Source organism: Anolis sagrei, chromosome 1, assembly GCF_037176765.1.
Source record: "Anolis sagrei isolate rAnoSag1 chromosome 1, rAnoSag1.mat, whole genome shotgun sequence".
Lineage (NCBI taxonomy): Eukaryota > Metazoa > Chordata > Lepidosauria > Squamata > Dactyloidae > Anolis > Anolis sagrei.
Genome location: NC_090021.1, coordinates 227,316,918 through 227,327,300, shown reverse-complemented (window position 1 = coordinate 227,327,300; position 10,383 = coordinate 227,316,918). Strand labels below are relative to the sequence as shown.

The window sequence follows — 10,383 nt, the reverse complement described above, 5'->3', positions numbered from 1 at the left end:
ACAGTTGTATCTTCAATTCAAGTATTATTAGACTTGATCAATCAAGAAGAGAGTATGATTCAGTTCTTTATACTTTCTTTCTCCTTTTACTCTAGCTTTCAAAGTCCCCCATTTGAATCCCAGTTCATTTTACAGCAGCTTGTTGTGTATTTCATTCTCCTTTCAAAAATATAATCCTGGAGTGTACAGCCTGCTAAATATTCAAGTAATTTTCAAATTCCCATTTTTCCTGCTCTTTGCAGCCCAAAGCTACGGTAGCTTGAGCCACTTCTATCATATGCTTTATGATATCTACCCATTTGTTAGTGCTGCCCTCACCATCAATTTTCTAAATTAAAAATCCCCTTTATTCAGCTCTACTTTTTGCCCTATTAGTTCTTTCATCTCTTTATTTTATAATAAATTTGTATCTTCTCACAGTCCCACCTCATATGCATAAAAGAGCCAATTTCACTGAATTTATGCCAATATAGTTTTGATGATGATTTACTTATATAAGCTAGTTTAAATGGGGTTCTACATCATTTATAGGGGCAAGAGTGGTGCAGCAGGTTAAACCGCTAAGCTGCAGAACTTGCTAACTGGAAGGTCGGTACTGAATCCACAGAGTGGGGTGAGCTCCTGCTGTTAGCTCCAACTTCTGCCAGCCTAGCAGTTCAAAAACATGCAAATATGAGACTAAAGACCTTGTAAAGCCACAACAACTATGATTCCATAGCCAGCACTTTGTACTTTGCCCAGAAACGAATTGGCAGCCAGAAAAGTAAGTTTAATATTGGTGTAATATGGTCACTTCTAAATGTATCAGTAACCAGAAAGGTATTCTACCTACAGAAAGATAGCATGGAGACACCAGTGTTGCCTAGAAAAGGAACAGCTGGAAACTCTGGTTGTTAAGTGTGCCAATGGAGATTTGCACTCTATTGGATCTTGACCAAGGTCTACCAACAGCACAACATGTGAGAATGACAGAAATTTGCTTCCTGCCACCTTGTAGAATTCAGAGTGGGAGTTTTGAAGCCCATTTTAAAATATCAATGACTATCACCTTTTTTGCATGTCTGTGACAATCTGGCCATCTTTGCCTTCGGCTTTCTTTCAGTCTTCTCATTTTGGAATAATTTCTAATGTTCTTTCACTTCCCTCTCCCCATTTGTCTCTCCTCCATTACTTGCATAGATTCAACGCTTGCAGCCTCTGCTCCTTCAATTCAGCCACTATTATAGGTTTATGTCATGTAAAGACATGCTCTCAGGTCTTTATAATTTGATGTGTTGCCTTTGGAGTAGTTCCAGACATAGCAGCAGCATCAACGCTTAGCGGGAGCTTTATGTATTTATGTAACAAGTTAGCACCCCTAAGACATCCTAACTGTGCCCAATTATCATACTGCCCAAAGTATCCTTTTTTTCACTTCACTCCTTCTGTTTACCAAATGTGAGGGTAAGCTGTTCAAATGTCTTCTGTTTGCTGAAGCAAGCTGACAAAGCTAGAAATTCTGATGTAGTGCTGTTTGTCCATATTTATTGGTAATTCTGTGAGGTCTTGCCTCCTGTAGGTTGCTTCTGCTATGATAAGAAGGGCATCCTGTGTCCTGTTAGTTCTGTGATTCTTGGTCTCCTGCAGAATTATTAACAAGGCAATCTCTTCAGGAATCTCCTAAACAGAAAGCAAAAAATGGCTTAAATCTCAATAGAAAGAGAATGTTTTTAAATTCCATACACTGTGAACAAAAAGTTGTTCAATCATACCTTTTAACATCCTTCATAACAACAGTCCCCAAAATGACTTTCAAGATATTAAGCAAGATATAGATTCAGTCAATCTAGTTATTTATCAAGCTAGTATAGTGGTTTGAGCATTGGACTAGGATTCAAATCTGGGTAATTTGGGAAAAGTCACACTCTCTTAGCTTCAGAGACAAAGCAACCCCCTTCCAAGAAAACCGTGTGATAGGATCACCTTAGAGTCATCATAGTTGAAAAGAACTTGAAGGCACATAGTGACAAGTTATTCCTCTTCCCACTAATTTAATTTATTCTTATTATTTCCCCGCTGTTTGGAGATAAATTCTCAGCTCTCTTCTAAACTGCCATATAAAATCCAGATTATCTGCTTTGACCTGGATTATATGGCAGTTCTTTACCTTCAGAGGGGGAGACAGAATCAAAACTACATAATCTAGAACCAATGTTTGGCTTACTCTAAATGTGGTAAATTTTGTACCAGATGTAACTCTGGGAATTTGAAGTATGGGGTGAGGATGATTGAAATGTACTGATAAATTCAGGGGAAACTGAAATTGCTATAATTACCACCTCTTCCCAGAGACCTCTCTTATCACACAAGGCCATGTTAAACCTATGAAAAGGTTCCTGGGAAACCAGAATGTAGATTGGGAGCCTACATGCAATTCAACTTACAGCAATCATAGCATGTATTGAGTTAATGAAAACTGAATGGCAGTACACACTGGAATTCTAGCTCTCAATTGGCTGCACAAATTTGGTAGTGTGGTTCAGGTAGCTATTTATGTGTATGTGCCTTCGTGTTGCTTGTTGACTTATAACAACCCTATGAATTCCACAGGATTTTCTTGGGCAAGGAATACTCAGCGGTGGTTCTGCCAGTTCCTTCCTCTGAAATATAGCTGGCTGCACCTGGGGTTCTACATTATCATAAAATAGGAAATGTATCACCAGAAATTACAGTGCAACTTTACATAACATTTGCATAGGTTGATACATATATACATAAAACTTTGGAAATAATTAGTATTCTACATAAAAATAGGTATACGATACATCATTCCATGGTAGGCAAAATAATGGCCTGGGACTCTTTCACATTGCACAATTGCAACACTGGGATTCTATTTTAACTGCCAATATCCTATGAAATAAGGAAACTTGCAATTTAGGATAGGGTATTTAGAATTTCAAGCTAGAGAACTCTAGTACCTCATCAGAGTATGAATCCCAGAATTTCATAGGATGTTGCCATGGCAGTTAAAAATGGAATTTGTTGTTGTTGTTGTTCATTCGTTCAGTCGTCTCCGACTCTTCGTGACCTCATGGACCAGCCCACGCCAGAGCTCCCTGTCGGCCGTCACCACCCCCAGCTCCCTCAAGGTCAGTCCAGTCACTTCAAGGATGCCATCCATCCATCTTGCCCTTGGTCGGCCCCTCTTCCTTTTTCCTTCCACTTTCCCCAGCATAATTGTCTTCTCTAGGCTTTCCTGTCTCCTCATGATGTGGCCAAAGTATTTCAATTTTGTCTCTAGTATCTTTCCCTCCAGTGAGCAGTCGGGCTTTATTTCCTGGAGGATGGACTGGTTGGATCTTCTCGCAGTCCAAGGCACTCTCAGAACTTTCCTCCAGCACCACAGTTCAAAAGCATCAATCTTCCTTCGCTCAGCCTTCCCTAAGGTCCAGCTCTCACATCCATAGGTGACTACAGGGAATACCATGGCTTTGACTAGGCGGATCTTTGTTGCCAGTCTGATGTCTCTACTCTTTACTATTTTGTCGAGACTGGACATTGCTCTCCTCCCAAGAAGTAAGCGTCTTCTGATTTCCTGGCCACAGTCTGCATCTGCAGTAATCTTTGCACCTAGAAATACAAAGTCTGTCACGGCCTCCACGGTTTCTCCCTCTATTTTCCAGTTGTCAATCATTCTTGTTGCCATAATCTTGGTTTTTTTGACGTTTAGCTGCAACCCGGCTTTTGCGCTTTCTTCTTTCACCTTGATTAGAAGGCTCCTCAGCTCCTCCTCGCTTTCAGCCATCAGAGTGGTGTCATCTGCATATCTGAGGTTGTTAATGTTTCTTCCAGCAATTTTCACCCCAGCTCTGCATTCATCGAGCCCCGCACATCGCATGATGTGTTCTGCATACAAGTTAAAAAGGTTGGGTGAGAGGATGCAGCCTTGCCGGACGCCTTTCCCAATCCTGAACCAGTCTGTTGTTCCGTGGTCAGTTCTGACTGTTGCTACTTGGTCCTTGTACAGATTCCTCAGGAGAGAGACAAGGTGGCTTGGTATGCCCATCCCACTAAGAACTTGCCACAATTTATTATGATCCACACAGTCAAAGGCTTTAGAATAGTCAATGAAGCAGAAGTAGATGTTTTTCTGAAACTCCCTGCCTTTCTCCATTATCCAGCGGATATTGGCAATCTGGTCTCTCGTTCCTCTGCCTTTTCTAAACCCAGCTTGAACGTCTGGCAACTCTCGCTCCATGTGTTGCTGGAGTCTTCCTTGCAGGATCTTGAGCATTACCTTACTGGCATGAGAAATAAGGGCCACTGTACGGAAGTTTGAGCAGTCTTTCGCATTTCCCTTTTTTGGTATGGGGATATAAGTGGATTTTTTCCAGTCTGATGGCCATTCTTGTGTTTTCCATATTTGCTGGCAAATGGCATGCATCACCTTGACAGCAGCATCATTTAAGATTTTAAACAGTTCAGCTGGGATCCCGTCATCTCCTGCTGCCTTGTTGTTAGCAATGCTTCTTAAGGCCCATTCAACCTCACTCCTCAGGATGTCTGCTTCTAATTCATTCACCACACCATCAAAAGTATCCTCGATATTATTATCCTTCCTATACAGATCTTCTGTATAGTCTCTCCACCTTCTCTTGATCTCTTCAGCTTCTGTTAGGTCCCTGCCATCTTTGTTTCTTATCATACCAATTTTTGCGGGCCACAGCAGCCTTATAGTTGCTATCAAAGGGCTATTGAATCCATGGATGGAAAATCAATGAATGCAGAAAGTCAACTATTTTTATTTTACATAGTGGTCAGTGTTCTTTAATTTTTATCCAATTTGGGTCCCCAGGTGTTATTGAACAACAGCTCCCATCACTTTTGATTATCTGCCATGTGGTCTGGGGATAACAGGAATTGTAACCCAAGAGCATTTGTGGCTCTGAAGTTGGGGAAAGGGCAAATGACATTTTAAAGTCAGACATCATATCCACAAACCTTGTATTTAAATTCAAACCCTACTATTCTAACTAAACTGACCAAATGCAGCCTTCTAGATGTTTCTGTATCACAACCCGCATCAGCTCTAGTCATGATGTCTAATGATGTGGACTGTAGTAGTTGTAGTCCAGCATCTGGAGAGCAACATAAAATGATACAGAGGGCCAGCCCTGAACCTTGAGTTTGATACATGCGATCTATGGTGATGTGTGTGCATGCTCACTCTGCTATCTAGCTGCAAATTCAAGGTCTCTGATTTCCTTTCTTGTGGTTCTTTATCTTTGAACCATGCTTGGTTTCAGCAGCCATTCCAATAAAGGATGCCTTAAAATATCCAACTATCTTATGATAGCGCATCAGACAGAGAACTGTAAAGAAAGATGCATATGGTAGAAGCTGACAAACCAATACAATGTAGACAGACAGACAACTCCATAACAAGAAGATATTTTCAGGGCTTGCAAAGTACTTTCCATCCTTCACATAGAACCTGTCTATGTTTTAGGCAAAATCCACCACCCACATTCATCTATCATGGATGATTAATCCACATAATTAATATGTCCTACAATTTAGCATTTTAAGCTGCCACGTATCACTGTGGCTCACCTATCAATCAGAAATTAACAGTTTCAGAATTTCTGTAATAAGTAATAAGTAATAAGTGAAACTCTGAACATGAAAGCCAAAACTATTTATTGATCCTTTTGAAAAGGTAGTTGGAAATTAAAATAAAAGCTTTACCAAGGCAAAAGATGCCAAAATACAGGACATGTCCAGTATACACTAGATTAAGAACATATCCACTTTACTTAGTTACAACTATCCAGTACTATATTAACTGCCATGTCTCCAATTTACAGAATCCTTGGATTTGTAGTTTCACAAGGGTCCATAGAATTACTTGATAGAAAGCTCCTTCCTGTACTACCTATGAGTAGATGTGAAATAGTTCTCCAGAAAATTTGAAATAATTCACTGAACTACAGTTCCTAGAATTCCATACACTTGAGCCATGGTGACTAGCCACTCTGAGTCCCTCAATGAAAGAGAGAGGGTGGGATATAAAACAAAGCACAACAACAACAATTTTATTACAGTCCATAGACCCATCAGTAAAACCACACAGTCCTTTTAAATTCTCCCATCTCAGGAGAAACAAAGTAAATAAAATAACTAATTAAAGAGGAATCTCTGGGCTCAACCATGTAGTATAGATATAGTTAAACTATCACAATGCACCGCACAATTTAGCTATAATCTACCATTTCTTTTTCAAGATCTCTTTGACAGTGGGGGATTTCTAAGCAACACTCAAACTGCCTTCAAATGTTTCTTACAATGTTGATTGTTACCCAAGTAAATTCAGACAGAGCGTGGTTATTCCATATCTTCAGTCATAATGATTCATATTGGAAAGCAATCATTTTCATTATTTAGGTAGTATATTTTGGCAGGAAGATGTGCAACGTGATCATATACATGTTTACTTGGAAGTAAGTTCCCCTCTTCTCAAAGAGTTTGTTTCCCCAAGCACAATGAATTTCTACTCACACAATGAGGATTTATGATATCTGGAATCACATGGTGTACAACTCAGAAAGCAATTGATTATGTTTTTTTAGTTTTTAAAGAATACTATATATTTTACATGCAATAGACTTTTTCCCTTTTTGCATCTGAATTTTATTGTTTTATAAATAACCTCTAATTGACTGTAACAAATAAGAATCCCTAATCTTGGTATCAAATGCAACACTTCTATTCCACATTACTTCAATAACAACTAGATAATGAATTGCTGGGGGTAAATTGAAAAACTGTTCATACAGATCTGAAGCTTACCTCTAAATATTTCTGAGGTATATAAAGGGAAAATATGTCCCATCTCATCCATTTTCTTGATGTTTCCATAATGTCAGGATCTAAGGGGAAGAGTAAGTAACAAGATGTCATGAAGAAAGGTTTACAAATATGGTGTGAACATTTTCAGATGCATAGATACTAGACTTTCCTTTGGTGACACTGAGGTATAGCTACTGGGGAAAGAACAAATAGAGGACATTGCCCCTCCAAAAAAAGAACATTTCCTTTGATTTCCTTTTTTGTAGGGTCATCAAAATTCCAGCATTGCAGGGCAGGACATACAGAACTGAAATTTCATTACTCCTATAACTCTCATATCGCCTTTGGTCTCATTCAATTGGGAACTTTTCTCACCTCTTTTCTTAGGATCTCAGCTGAAGTTTTAAATTATTGCAAAAGCAAAAATGTGGCAACTGAGGGAAAATTTCATTGGGAACAGAATTCTAATTTGCAGAGGAAATATTCTCTTTTTGTCTCCTCCTGGTAGCTCCATCCTTTCAAATATTCCCCCACTTGCCATGATATCCTGTCTCTTCAGTAGGACTCATTGTTTTCTACATCCAACACATCTGCAATGCTCCAGGTTCATGGAGCCTTGCATACCGACATCCCACAAATGTAATTTCTAGTTGCTCCAGTGAATAATAATTACTACCATTTGATTGCATCTTCCTATATTTATATCTCTGTTTGTTTCTATTGATAGATAAGAAAGGATAACACAATAGAAATATTAAAGTCTTCCAGCAAAATCTTTTGGCTTCTTCGTCTATTCTGATATGAATCAAAGGTTACTGTAACATACACAAATGAACTCAGTTTGTGCCTCTAACATTTATGAAAAATAGAGAGTTGTTGATACCAATGTCAGGATGTGTATTTAATGAAAACTGAATAAGGAGTGTTACTTTATACATTTTACTGGATATGATAGGAGAGCTCCAGGACAGACATATATTCTAAGATGCAGGAGAATGATGGCTAATGAAAACTTAAATACTGATATCCCAGACAAACTTTTAACTTTATTCTCCTGGTACTATCCTGTCTTTCCACAACAAGCTATACGCAGGGAAAGAATTCCTTAAAAGTCAAAAGGCATGATTTATTGTCATCGTTAAGAAGGTCATGGGGCATAAGGGAAAAGTCAACATGTTTATAATCCCTCATAGCCCCATAGCAGTAAAGTTGAAAAATGATGCCAGTTCTGGACAATGTTTGTTCAACCTCAACTGCTTCGGTGGCATCCTGGTGCTGAACACAAAAAAGGAGACAAATAAACAGATGACCAAATTGAGGACCCCTGTGGTTTTGCCAGACTCCTGGCACCTTGAGCATTCAAAAGATTTAGCCCCAACATGGTGCTTTCCTGCTTGTTGGATTTCACAGATCAGAGCAGGGGATTTTCACTGCTTCCACACTCTTCCCCATAAACAGTCACTGATAATACGGACACTCTGGACTCTCTTTCACAGAAGTTGTGTGATTGGAAATAGAAACAGCTTTCAAGAACTGAAGGCTGACAAGGAGGCACGTTTTTGTTCCCTGGGTGAGGTATGGCTTCAGCCTACATCCATGCAACCTAAGTGAAACAGATCCATTTCCAATATATCAGGAAGCTGAGTTTATATGGACAGGGCCCTCTGAGAGAAACAACAAGGAGATATTTGCAATGTTAAATTTAAAATTCCACAAATTCACATGAAACATTTAATCACACATTTAGAAAATATTTTCTTTCAGCAATATGCATTTCGAAATATATTTTCTCTCAGAAGAAATATTGCTAAATGGATTTCAATATGTTTTTGAGCTGGGAATTGTATCAGGGTTTATGGGAAATCTGAAAGTCAGCAAATAACAACGGTCAGATATGCATATTAGTTCCTGATGTGTGGAGCTGCTTCATTACATATCAGGATGTGCAAAAACTAATTACTTAAAAAGCTCTTGCAGGTCATGACCTAAGTAACCAGTAGTTTAGAGCAAGGGTCAGAAACCATCCAAGCCAACATGATGTGGTAGTTTAAGAGCTGACCAGGATTTGAATTCCTACTCAGTCGTAGAATCTCATTGCGTGACCTTGGGGGGGTTGGGGACCATGTAATAGGGTTGTCTTAGGCCACCATAAGGTGAAATGGATTGAATGCACATAATACTTACAACAGTAACAACAGCTACACGCTGCCCCCCCCCCCCAAGATGTTGCTACACTGCAAATCCCAGCAGCTTTAACCAGCCCAGGCAATGGTGAATGCTGGGAGCAGCAGTCTGATTGCATCTGAGGGGCCAAATGATTCCAACTCCTGCCTTGGGGCCTCAGCTTATGTGCGATCTATAAAAACATAAACAAAAGCATTTTGGGAGTGCTGTGGGGCTTCTTTCACTTGACATAGTTTACAACAGTTGTGTGAACTTCCAAATGTTCTTGGAATGCTATCTCCAGCTTTCCTCCTGTTTGGTTACTCTGGTAGGACTGACAGAATTCACAGCTCAATAACATCTGGAGGGTCACTTCTTTTTAGGACCTCCTTGTGTCTCAATCCTGATTCTAAGCAAGATAAGAGGGCATGTCTCAACCACTAATGATGGAGAATGATTTCCCACATGTTTGTTGCTTCATTGTGTTTATTTTTGCCACACAGAAAGCTCATTAATAAAGACTCAGCCTATTGATCCACCTTTTGCTTCCCAGTCATTTCTACTCTTGGGTTCCAAATATTGTAAATAATAGTTCAACATCTGGGAATGAAAGATTGGGAAGAACTTTCAATACTGGCTAGCAGCAACTGGGTGAAGAAATCCCATCCTTTTGCAGAAATATTTCAGACTTTACCTATGGCACTTGTGTGCAAGCAAAGCCTAATTACAAAACTACAGTCCTTCTACTAAAAAATATCTTCAGCAGCTGAGGTTAGGCTGCTGAAGGTAAAAGGAAGACAAAAAGAAAAACACCAGTATAGGCCTCCCTTCTCACAACCACGCTTTAGGGATTATTTTGGCAGTCGAGGAAAAGCTTACCTCATTTGTGGATGACATCATAAAGAATTACTCTGGTAGTTTAAGGTTCTAGAAGCACTAAGCAAAGAATGAGTCAGGATGAAAAGAATTCTGTTCCCATTCCTCATACATACCTCATGGTTGGCAGCAGTTTCTCTCATGCGTTGCGATGGGACATTTGAGTACTCCACACCACCGTCAAATTTTCTGAATCCACACAGAACTGGACCAACAAGACCAAAATTCTGAGCCATCTGAACAAATTCCCACAATGTTTACTTTGTTGCCAATTTTTTCTGTGAACAAAACTGTCCAAGACACACACAAAAAAGTCCAAAATAATTGATCCCTTTCTGCTATTGGTGTATTTTTTCATAACAGCGAATAAAACAATAAAAAATATTCCATTCCTTAAAATAATGACATCACAGAGCTACAGTGATAACATTCAGCTTGTCGGTTAATTGGAGAAGATCTAAATTTCTTTGATTGGGGAAGGCCATTTAGTCTACTGCTTAATCTTTGTTGTAG

The 10,383-nt window shown here is 39.3% G+C and overlaps 1 long non-coding RNA gene across 1 annotated transcript; it reads right to left on the bottom strand.

The window, feature by feature from the left end:
• Nucleotides 1-1,452: 1,452 nt before the first annotated feature.
• Nucleotides 1,453-10,163, bottom strand: LOC137095949 (uncharacterized). Its single transcript, XR_010909095.1, has 3 exons — nucleotides 9,987-10,163; nucleotides 6,832-6,911; nucleotides 1,453-1,659 (listed from the first exon to the last, which is right to left on the bottom strand). It is a non-coding gene; the product is annotated as an uncharacterized lncRNA (long non-coding RNA).
• Between the last annotated feature and the right edge of the window lie 220 nt (nucleotides 10,164-10,383).